This window comes from Phyllopteryx taeniolatus, chromosome 17 (assembly GCF_024500385.1).
Source record: "Phyllopteryx taeniolatus isolate TA_2022b chromosome 17, UOR_Ptae_1.2, whole genome shotgun sequence".
Lineage (NCBI taxonomy): Eukaryota > Metazoa > Chordata > Actinopteri > Syngnathiformes > Syngnathidae > Phyllopteryx > Phyllopteryx taeniolatus.
The window spans coordinates 17,120,934-17,129,347 of NC_084518.1; the positions used below are offsets into that span (position 1 = coordinate 17,120,934).

The 8,414-nt window shown below is 39.6% G+C and overlaps 1 protein-coding gene across 1 annotated transcript in view; it reads right to left on the reverse strand.

Moving 5' to 3' along the window:
• Positions 1 to 7,626, reverse strand: part of capn5b (calpain 5b) — a 36,985-nt gene extending 29,359 nt beyond the window's left edge. The window contains exon 1 of the mRNA XM_061752468.1: positions 7,513 to 7,626. The gene's annotated coding sequence lies outside the window, so the exon portion shown is untranslated. The remainder of the gene's footprint in view (positions 1 to 7,512) is intronic.
• Positions 7,627 to 8,414: the final 788 nt, after the last annotated feature.

Below are 8,414 nucleotides of genomic sequence, written 5' to 3' on the forward strand. Positions count from 1 at the left end.
TTGGACACCGTGGTAAGATTGAGTTACCCCATCAAATGTTTTAACATTGCATTTCATTATCCATAAAATCACTCAACGGATTGTTTTGGATAAGTGCTATTCGTACCCAAGATGTTTTGGCAGAACAGAAACTGGGATACTCTTGCAACTCTTGCATTGTATCTCTACACACACACACCCATTTTTAATATCTTAACCAAATTTTTAAATACAGACCTAGCACCACCAAGAAAAATACTGCCACATTTGTAATTACTGTTCTGATAGTCGTGATGACCAACACAGCACAACATACACATAACGATATCTCCAAACCAGATGTTGTAATACCAAAACTGAACAGTGAAACCACATGAATAAGCATTTGCGATCGGAAACGTTGAACATTTTTAACAATTACGATTGTTAACCCCCGACCCCTTTCCAAGCATACCCCGCGGGGAGGAAAAATAATTCTTAACACATCCCACACCATAGGATAATCAGTCTGGATAATCTTTTAGAGATATCCGAGAATCTGGGCTTTGCTGACCTTAGATTACAAGAAATGCTCAAATTTAACCCGTCATGTGTGATCTCGCACATTTTCAATATCAGTTAAGATGTTATAAACCAGTATGCATGTACCGATTAACTCCTAAACTGGGTGATAAAGTATTACTGAGGTTGTAGTTTGAAGATGGCTCGGTGCCTTGGTTCGGAAGTTGGCCATTTTGGCTTGATGGATCCATTTTGGGCAAATTCCAGAGTTTGTTCTTTGACTTTAAATTCTTATGAGGGAATTTGCACAAATGAGCCCCAATTCGATGCAGGTAGCCTAGACAGATGGGCGACACTCACTACATTGTGAAGTTCAAAGTTTGATCACCATTTCGAAGATTCTCGTAAAGTAAAAAAAAAAAAAAAAAAAAAACAATGAAACTGTCCCCGACACTAGTTTGACTGATCGACATGAAATTGGACAGAGGTGTCAATTGTGACAGGACACACGAAAAAGTCTCAAGGACCCATGCCTGAAGTTGCCCATTTTGGGCAAATAATCCCCAATTGAAAGCAGGTACCCAAAATGGGCGACGTTACATTGTTCATCATTTTTAAGATTCTCGGCTCCCCGACACCATTTTGACCGATCACCACGAAATGGAAATGGGTTGAGATGGGTGAAGATGTCTATCGTGACAAGATGTACGACAAAGTTTCAAGGACCACAAGAGCCGAAATTAAACAGGGAGATGGTCATTTTTTGTTTACAACGGCCATTTTGGGATCATACTCGGGAGTTAGACCAAATGAGGCCCAATGGGAAGCAGGTATCCTAGACAGATGAGACACGCTATATTGTGTTATATTATATATATGCTGTATTAAGCTATATTATTAATTATAATTTAAAAATATATAATCTCATTAATGAAAAAATATTTGACATATCTACAGTTTAACTTCTTCTTTTACTTCTTCTACAAATCACCTGGCCCATCTGTCTGCACAAAAGTTTGCACACGATTGAGAAAGAATATAGTACACCGTATTTGTTGCATTAATTATTTATTTATTTTCTAAAATTGATTATTTAAAATGTATTTTTGGAAATTATTCATCTCATTCAATAATTGGTTAGTTGATTTATTTTTTGCTTGTGGGCGGAGCATGGCGTCAAAATGTGATGATCATTTTGAGGATTGGCCATGAAAAAGGAGGGTGCTAATTGATATTTTGAATTGCCAAGTTAAAAAAAAACAAACAAAAAAAAAAAACATTCAAGAATTCCAGCTTTGCCTCTTGGTGCATGATTTAGAAAAAAAAAAAAAAACGTGTCAGCTGCTGCAATGCAGAAAAATGAAGCTGGAAGTATGACCCTTTCCATCAATAATCAGTCGTCCACAGGAAGTCAGTGGAAGGAAATAAAGTGCTCCCAAGAACAGATGTTTCAGCACGGTGGACATAATAGTGTAGGGCAATGCAGCGCGTCGGATGATGGGCATTAATCAAAGGCTGGGCATGCAACTTCGAGAATGTGCGCCTCGAGCTTATCAAATCATTCCTAAAGTTTCTTTAGCCTCCTTCTTCCTGTTTTTGGACTGTCTGCATATAGCATTCATAGCGAACAGTGTTTGAAGCCATCATTCGAAGTGAAACTGTCCCATATATTTGCTGTAATGCGGCCCTTGTGAATGCAAATATGGTTAAGAGGACAAGAAAACATGTATCTAAATGAGAAATCTGTTTATAGGAGTCCCGCAAAGATCGACTGTCTGACCTTTTTTGTTTTTGTAATTAAGGATTTCATTTATTGGATCCACAAATCGATCAATTAATTACAATAACATTATTTATAATAATAACAATGAATAAAATAATAATTAATATAAATCCATCCATTTTCTATAAAGCTTATCCTCATTAGGGTTACTGGTGAGCCTATTCCAGTTGATTTTAGGCGAGAGGCGGGATACACACTGGACTGGTCGCCAGCCAATTGCAGGTCAAATAGTGAATATTTTATTATTAAAAAAATATTTTATATATTTAACATACACATTACTTGGCCCATGTCCAAGCAAAACGCGCAAAGGTTTTCCCACCACAGATATAGAACATAGAACATAGAATATTTGTGTCACTGATAGTGTAGTGGTACACTTGCCTGACTTTGGTGTGGGCAGTGTGGGTTCAGTTCCCACTCAGTGACAGTGTGAATGTGAGTGCAGATGGTTGTCCATGTCTGTATATGCCCTGTAACTGACTGGTGACCAGTTCAGGGTGTAGTCCACCTTTTGCCCGAAGTCAGCTGGGAAGGGCTCCAGCGCTCCGTGATCCTAACCAGGATAAGTGGTGTTGAAAATGGATGGATGAATATTCGTTGCATTCATTTTGTCTTTTTTCCCCAAACAAAATCAGTTATTTAAACTGTATTTCATAAATGTATTTCACTCATTAAATAATTGCTTCATTTAAATATTTAAAATAATACAATTATTAAATAAAACATAATGTATATTGAATTGTTTTTATTTTATTAAATAATTGATAATGACAGTTAATTAAATATGCTAGTCAATAATAATATAAGCAGTTAATTAATTATAATTAAATTCAGTATACATAATACAATAATAATACTTTTAATTAACATTTTATTATTGAAATAGACTATTTTATGTACACATTATACTTCTTTTTTAAAACCTCATCCTGGCCCATTTGCTCATTTTAAAAATCAAATATGGCATTTGAGAAAAAGGTTTTCCCACCTCTGATATAGAATGACAAAACATCTTTGAAAGGGTAATATTGCCTCAAGTTGCAATATGTCACTTTACAGTAAGACTGGTGTAGGAGACTGACAGTCACGACTGATGCTTTGTAGAGGAGTCGTGACAAACAAACAGACAAAAAAAAAAACCAACAACACCCTAACGGGCAATTTTCCACCCTGGGAAGGGTGATTATAAGCAACGTGAAATCAAGACTGCGCACAGCAGGCAGCGGCACATTCTGGCTGGTCAGAGATCAGGGACAAGTGTGCTCTGCTGTTAAAGGGGGGTGGGACGCAGCAGTGGTGCCAGGGTGACTGATTGAGTCTGCTTCCGCTGACAGACTGATTAAACCCACAGAAGTGAAGACGGAGCAGTAATGCATACACTACAGACAGACAGAGGGAGAGAATGAAGGCGGGTTCTTGCACTTCATACCTCATCTACCCCGCAACTGAGGGTGGTGGAGGAAGAGGAAGAGAAGAAGGAAGAGGGCTATCCCAGGCTTCCCACCCCCCCTTCTGGAGCATCATGGTCTCCTGCTGCCAGCCCAACTGCAGTCTTGGCCCTGACATGCGACACTGCCTGGCTGCTCGGTGATCTCCCACGTCCCAACGCCAAATAAATCCCGTATACCGATCTGGTTGATTATCAGAGGAGGCCTTGAGATCCTCACATTATTCAGCGGTGGCGTGTCCACTTCTGCCGGCTTTGCAATAGTATAGTATTTTTGCAAACAAAAATTGCCTAGGCCTATTAAGTACTAAAATCAACAATTGACATGGGCCGTGTCATTTACTCGCTTTGTACGACAGCGGTACCTTGACTAGAAATACAGAAATAATATTTTATAAAGTTAAGCCTGTTGCGCGACGGCATAACTTCACAGCGCTAGTTGCGTAGCTAGCGTCACCGTTAAAGATGATCAACTAAACTCGACGCTTTGTCCTATTAAATCAGAACATTCTGCTTATTCAAGTTTAATATGTTCCGTGACCACGCTCAAAACCTGCTCCTACTTTCCCCATTGAAATGAATGGAAATGACATTAATCCATTGCAGTGCCCCAAAAAACACACCGAAAAATGGTGTGATGTGTTCTTATTATAACAAAAATGGCACTACAGAATTATACTTTAAAAAACATACACTAATAACATAATAGAATAAAATGTAAATGATTAAACAGTATGTGTATCATGATAATTCAATGGGCATCATGCTGCTCATTCTAGAAAGTGCATCTTGGCCACCAGGGGGGCAGTATAACCCACACAGACAAACTATACGTAGATTTGATGAAGAAACAGAAAAGCTGCAATAGTATTCATCCTTTTTCACAGAGGATAAAGAATATGTGCCTGTGAGTATTGTTGCATGCTCTTTCTGCATGTGTTGCTAGCGCTTGTGTTCAAATACAATTTGTTGAAAGGTTTAGAATGAGGTTAGCACATCTGCCTCCCAGTTCTGAGGTCCCGGGTTCAAATCCAGCCTCCTCCTGTGTGGAATTTGCATGTTCTCCCCATGCCTGCGTGGGTTTAGTCCCACTTTCCGAAAACATGCATCGTAGGTTAATTGAAGACTCTAAATTGCCCGTAGCTGTGAATGTGAGTGCAAATAGTTGTTTGTGGTTTGTGCCCTGCCCTTTTTTTTTTGTGCCCTGCAATTGGCTGGCGACCACTTCAGGGCGTACCCTGCCTCTCGCCCGAAGTCAGCTGAGATAGGCGCAAGCACATCCGTGACCCTAGTGAGAATGAGCAGATCAGAAAATGGATGGATGGTTTACAATGATCGCAAAATTGATGCTAGTTTCGTTGGCTCGTCTATGGCATTTTACATAGTGTGTTAGCGTCAAAAGCTAGCAGACTTTCGTAAGACCTACTTACACTGCTTACGTTGAATGTACACGAAGTTAAGTTTGATAGTAATCCTCAACTGAGAGTGGCATTATGAAAAATTGTTCACAATCTGCCAAACTGCCACTTGTTGTGAAGTTTGCTGTCACTATAGCTAGTGCTCAAATTTTTGTGTACAACTGAAGAATTTAATTAAAAAAAAAAAAAAAAAAACTCGTAAATTGGGTCAGTCGAGGTACCACTGTACTTACTTACTTACTTACTTACTTACTTATTACATTGGGTGGTAAAGCAGGGGAAGTGAAGAAAAATAGATTTCTCCTCATCTCTCACTTCCTTGTTTTCCACCAATCACACAAAATTTGATAAAACCCAGAATTGCGATTGTTTGTTCCACTTTCTGTTCCATGTCGCTTTAAGTTTAGGAGAATAATGTTTTATTTCTCCTAAAAATTGCCGCAATCTGTAAAATTGCTCCTTAATGCTTGAAAAAAGAGACGATTTTCTGTGACTATTACACAAAAACATACCAGTCGATAGTCACTAAAGTCGGTCAGGCAGTGAAGCATAGGCCAAAGAGGAGGCTAATAAACTTTGGGGGCATTTAATATTGATATTTTCGCAATGAATGGGATCACATGGCAATTAGAGACTTTGGCTGTATGAAATGGATGCGGCGTCAGAAGAGGGGCATCATTCATTCCCCGGAAAAATGTAAGGTTGAAAAAAACATACACGGGATATGAAAGGTCTAAACACTGTTATTCAAATGCCAGGTTTTGCGATCAAACATAAAATGAGACCAGGATAAATCATTTCAAAACTTTTTTTCCACCATTAATGTGACCTGTAACTAAAACATAAAATATTTTGGCGATTGGAAGTATAAATAAAGAACTGGGAAAATCTGGTTGCACATGTGGACACACCTACTTGCAATTGGGGATGTGGCTGTGTTCAGAACTAATCAATCACATTCCGATTCATGTGAAATGGGAGTCAGCACACACCTGCCACCATTTAAAGTGTCCCTGCTTAACCTCAAATAAAGTTGTTCTCGTAGGCTTTTTATGACTTTTCTTTTTTTTTGCCTTATAGAATTATTAAAATGTAGATGTCAAATTATTATTATTATTTTTAAATCCCTTAAGACCCTCACTAAAATGGTTTATGATTTTCCAAAAATGCCACTAAAAGGCCACAATATTGTACCAAAGCACTACTCTTGTCTCCTCAACTCACTTCAACTTAGTTCCTTGTCACCATGATGCCACAAGAGGCCACCAAAGCACTACTTTTGGCTCGTTTTAGCACCTCAATTTACTTCAACATAATTCCTCAGCACCATGATATCACAAGCGGCTGCCGAAGCACTACTTTTTGTCTAAAGCTCCTCAAGCCACTTCAACAATACCACAAGGTGGCCCCAAAGCCCTGCTTTTGTTTAAATGAGGATCCACAACTCACTTCAACATAGCTCCTTGGCACCAAGCTGCCACAATATGTGCCAAAGCACTACTTTTGTCTAAATTAAGCTAAATTCTCTTCAACATAGTTTCTTAGCACATAATGTCACAAAATGGCGCACAAATACAGCGAATATGTGAGTTTTTCTGCGCTTAGTAGAGGATAGGTTAAAAAAAATCCACAAATTGGCGAATCAGAAGAATTTGCCCAGAATTTGCAGAACCACAAATATGTGTGTTCGCTGTACTACAGTATGTACAGTAATTACACTTCACAAAAACAGTTCATTTCTTTACATTTTTTTAATGAAGTTTTGATACAATACAATGCTGTTTTTCTTGATTAAAAACATGTAAGAAAAAATGTGCTGTTTTGTGTGAGGAATGGATTAAAAGCATTTCAATTTATTTCAATTAGGAAAACTAATTTGATGTACTGAGTTTCAAGCTTTGAGACGCAACGAAATAAACTCTTAAGTCAGGGTAGCACTGTACTTTTTGTGACTTTTGTTTGGTGGTGTGCAGTGAGATTTTCTCTAACATAACATATGTGCCTTGGCTCAATAAAGATTGGAAAACACTGGATTATGGGGTGTTTCTTAAAGACTATCATGTGACATGAGCTATGATTTATTTTATTTTCTAAAGTCTGCTCGGAAAAAAAACATAAGATGTACACAAATAATAGCACAGTAGTGCTCTTATTACATATGTTCAGCTATTTTATGCGCAGTGTATGCATGAAGGATGTCCAGTGTTATGCTTTTATGCCCTATTTTACCCTTTTGTGGGGAGTAAGTACAAAAACAATGAAGTATTAAGTAAGGAATAGCATCGCGGTTCTCCTGAGATTTACCGAGCCGCCCCACCGTCGCATCCCCCCACGCGAGCACCTGCGCCCCCGGGGGCGAGCGATGCCGAGCACTCGGTTACCTGCACCGAGGCCTCTCCCGTGGAAACGCGGTTCCCTCTCTCTCTCTCCCTCGGGTCCTCCTCCGGGGGCTGGGGATGGGGGGTGGGGGGTGGGGGGCGGTGGGGAGTCCAGTGGCTCCGACTTTCGCTCTCTCCGGGGGCAGGGAGGGGGGGCCGGCCGGGGTTCCTCGCCTCGCTCGCTCCCTGCCTGGTCCTCTCCTCCGCCGGAGCACCGCTCTCCTCCTCCTCCGCCTCCTCAGCCGAAAAGCGAGCGTCAAGCCAGCATGTATCACTCCGCGGTGATACCGGAAGCTGGTTGCGTTTTCAAACAAATAAATAATATTGTATTATAATTTTTTAACAACATTAAGTCAACCTTAAACTAGAAATACAGAAATAATATTTTATAAAGTTAAGCCTGTTGCGCGACGGCATAACTTCACAGCGCTAGTTGCGTAGCTAGCGTCACCGTTAAAGATGATCAACTAAACTCGACGCTTTGTCCTATTAAATCAGAACATTCTGCTTATTCAAAGCCTACAATGTTTACCAATACTCCTACAATTCATAATATACTAAAATTAACATTAAACACGCTCCCTAAAAATGGTTTTGAGTTTTATTTTGAAAGCTACTCCCAGGAAGTCTTCAATTGTGGAAGGGATGAGGGGGAATCAGAGACAGACTGAGCATGCGCAGAGTCGAGCGGCCTGCTGTAATCCCTCAGCTCTTTGTCACAAATAACAAGAGGATGCAATATGCTATGATTAGGAAAACGAGCCGCCTAATTAAAGTCGGGCCAGTTCTCTTTGCCATTCCCTACTTATATGTAAAGAAATAAGATAAATACATCAACCTACAGTTCTACCTTACTGAACTCCTTCATCCCTTCTTTCCTGCCCTCAGACTCACTTTTTATTTAG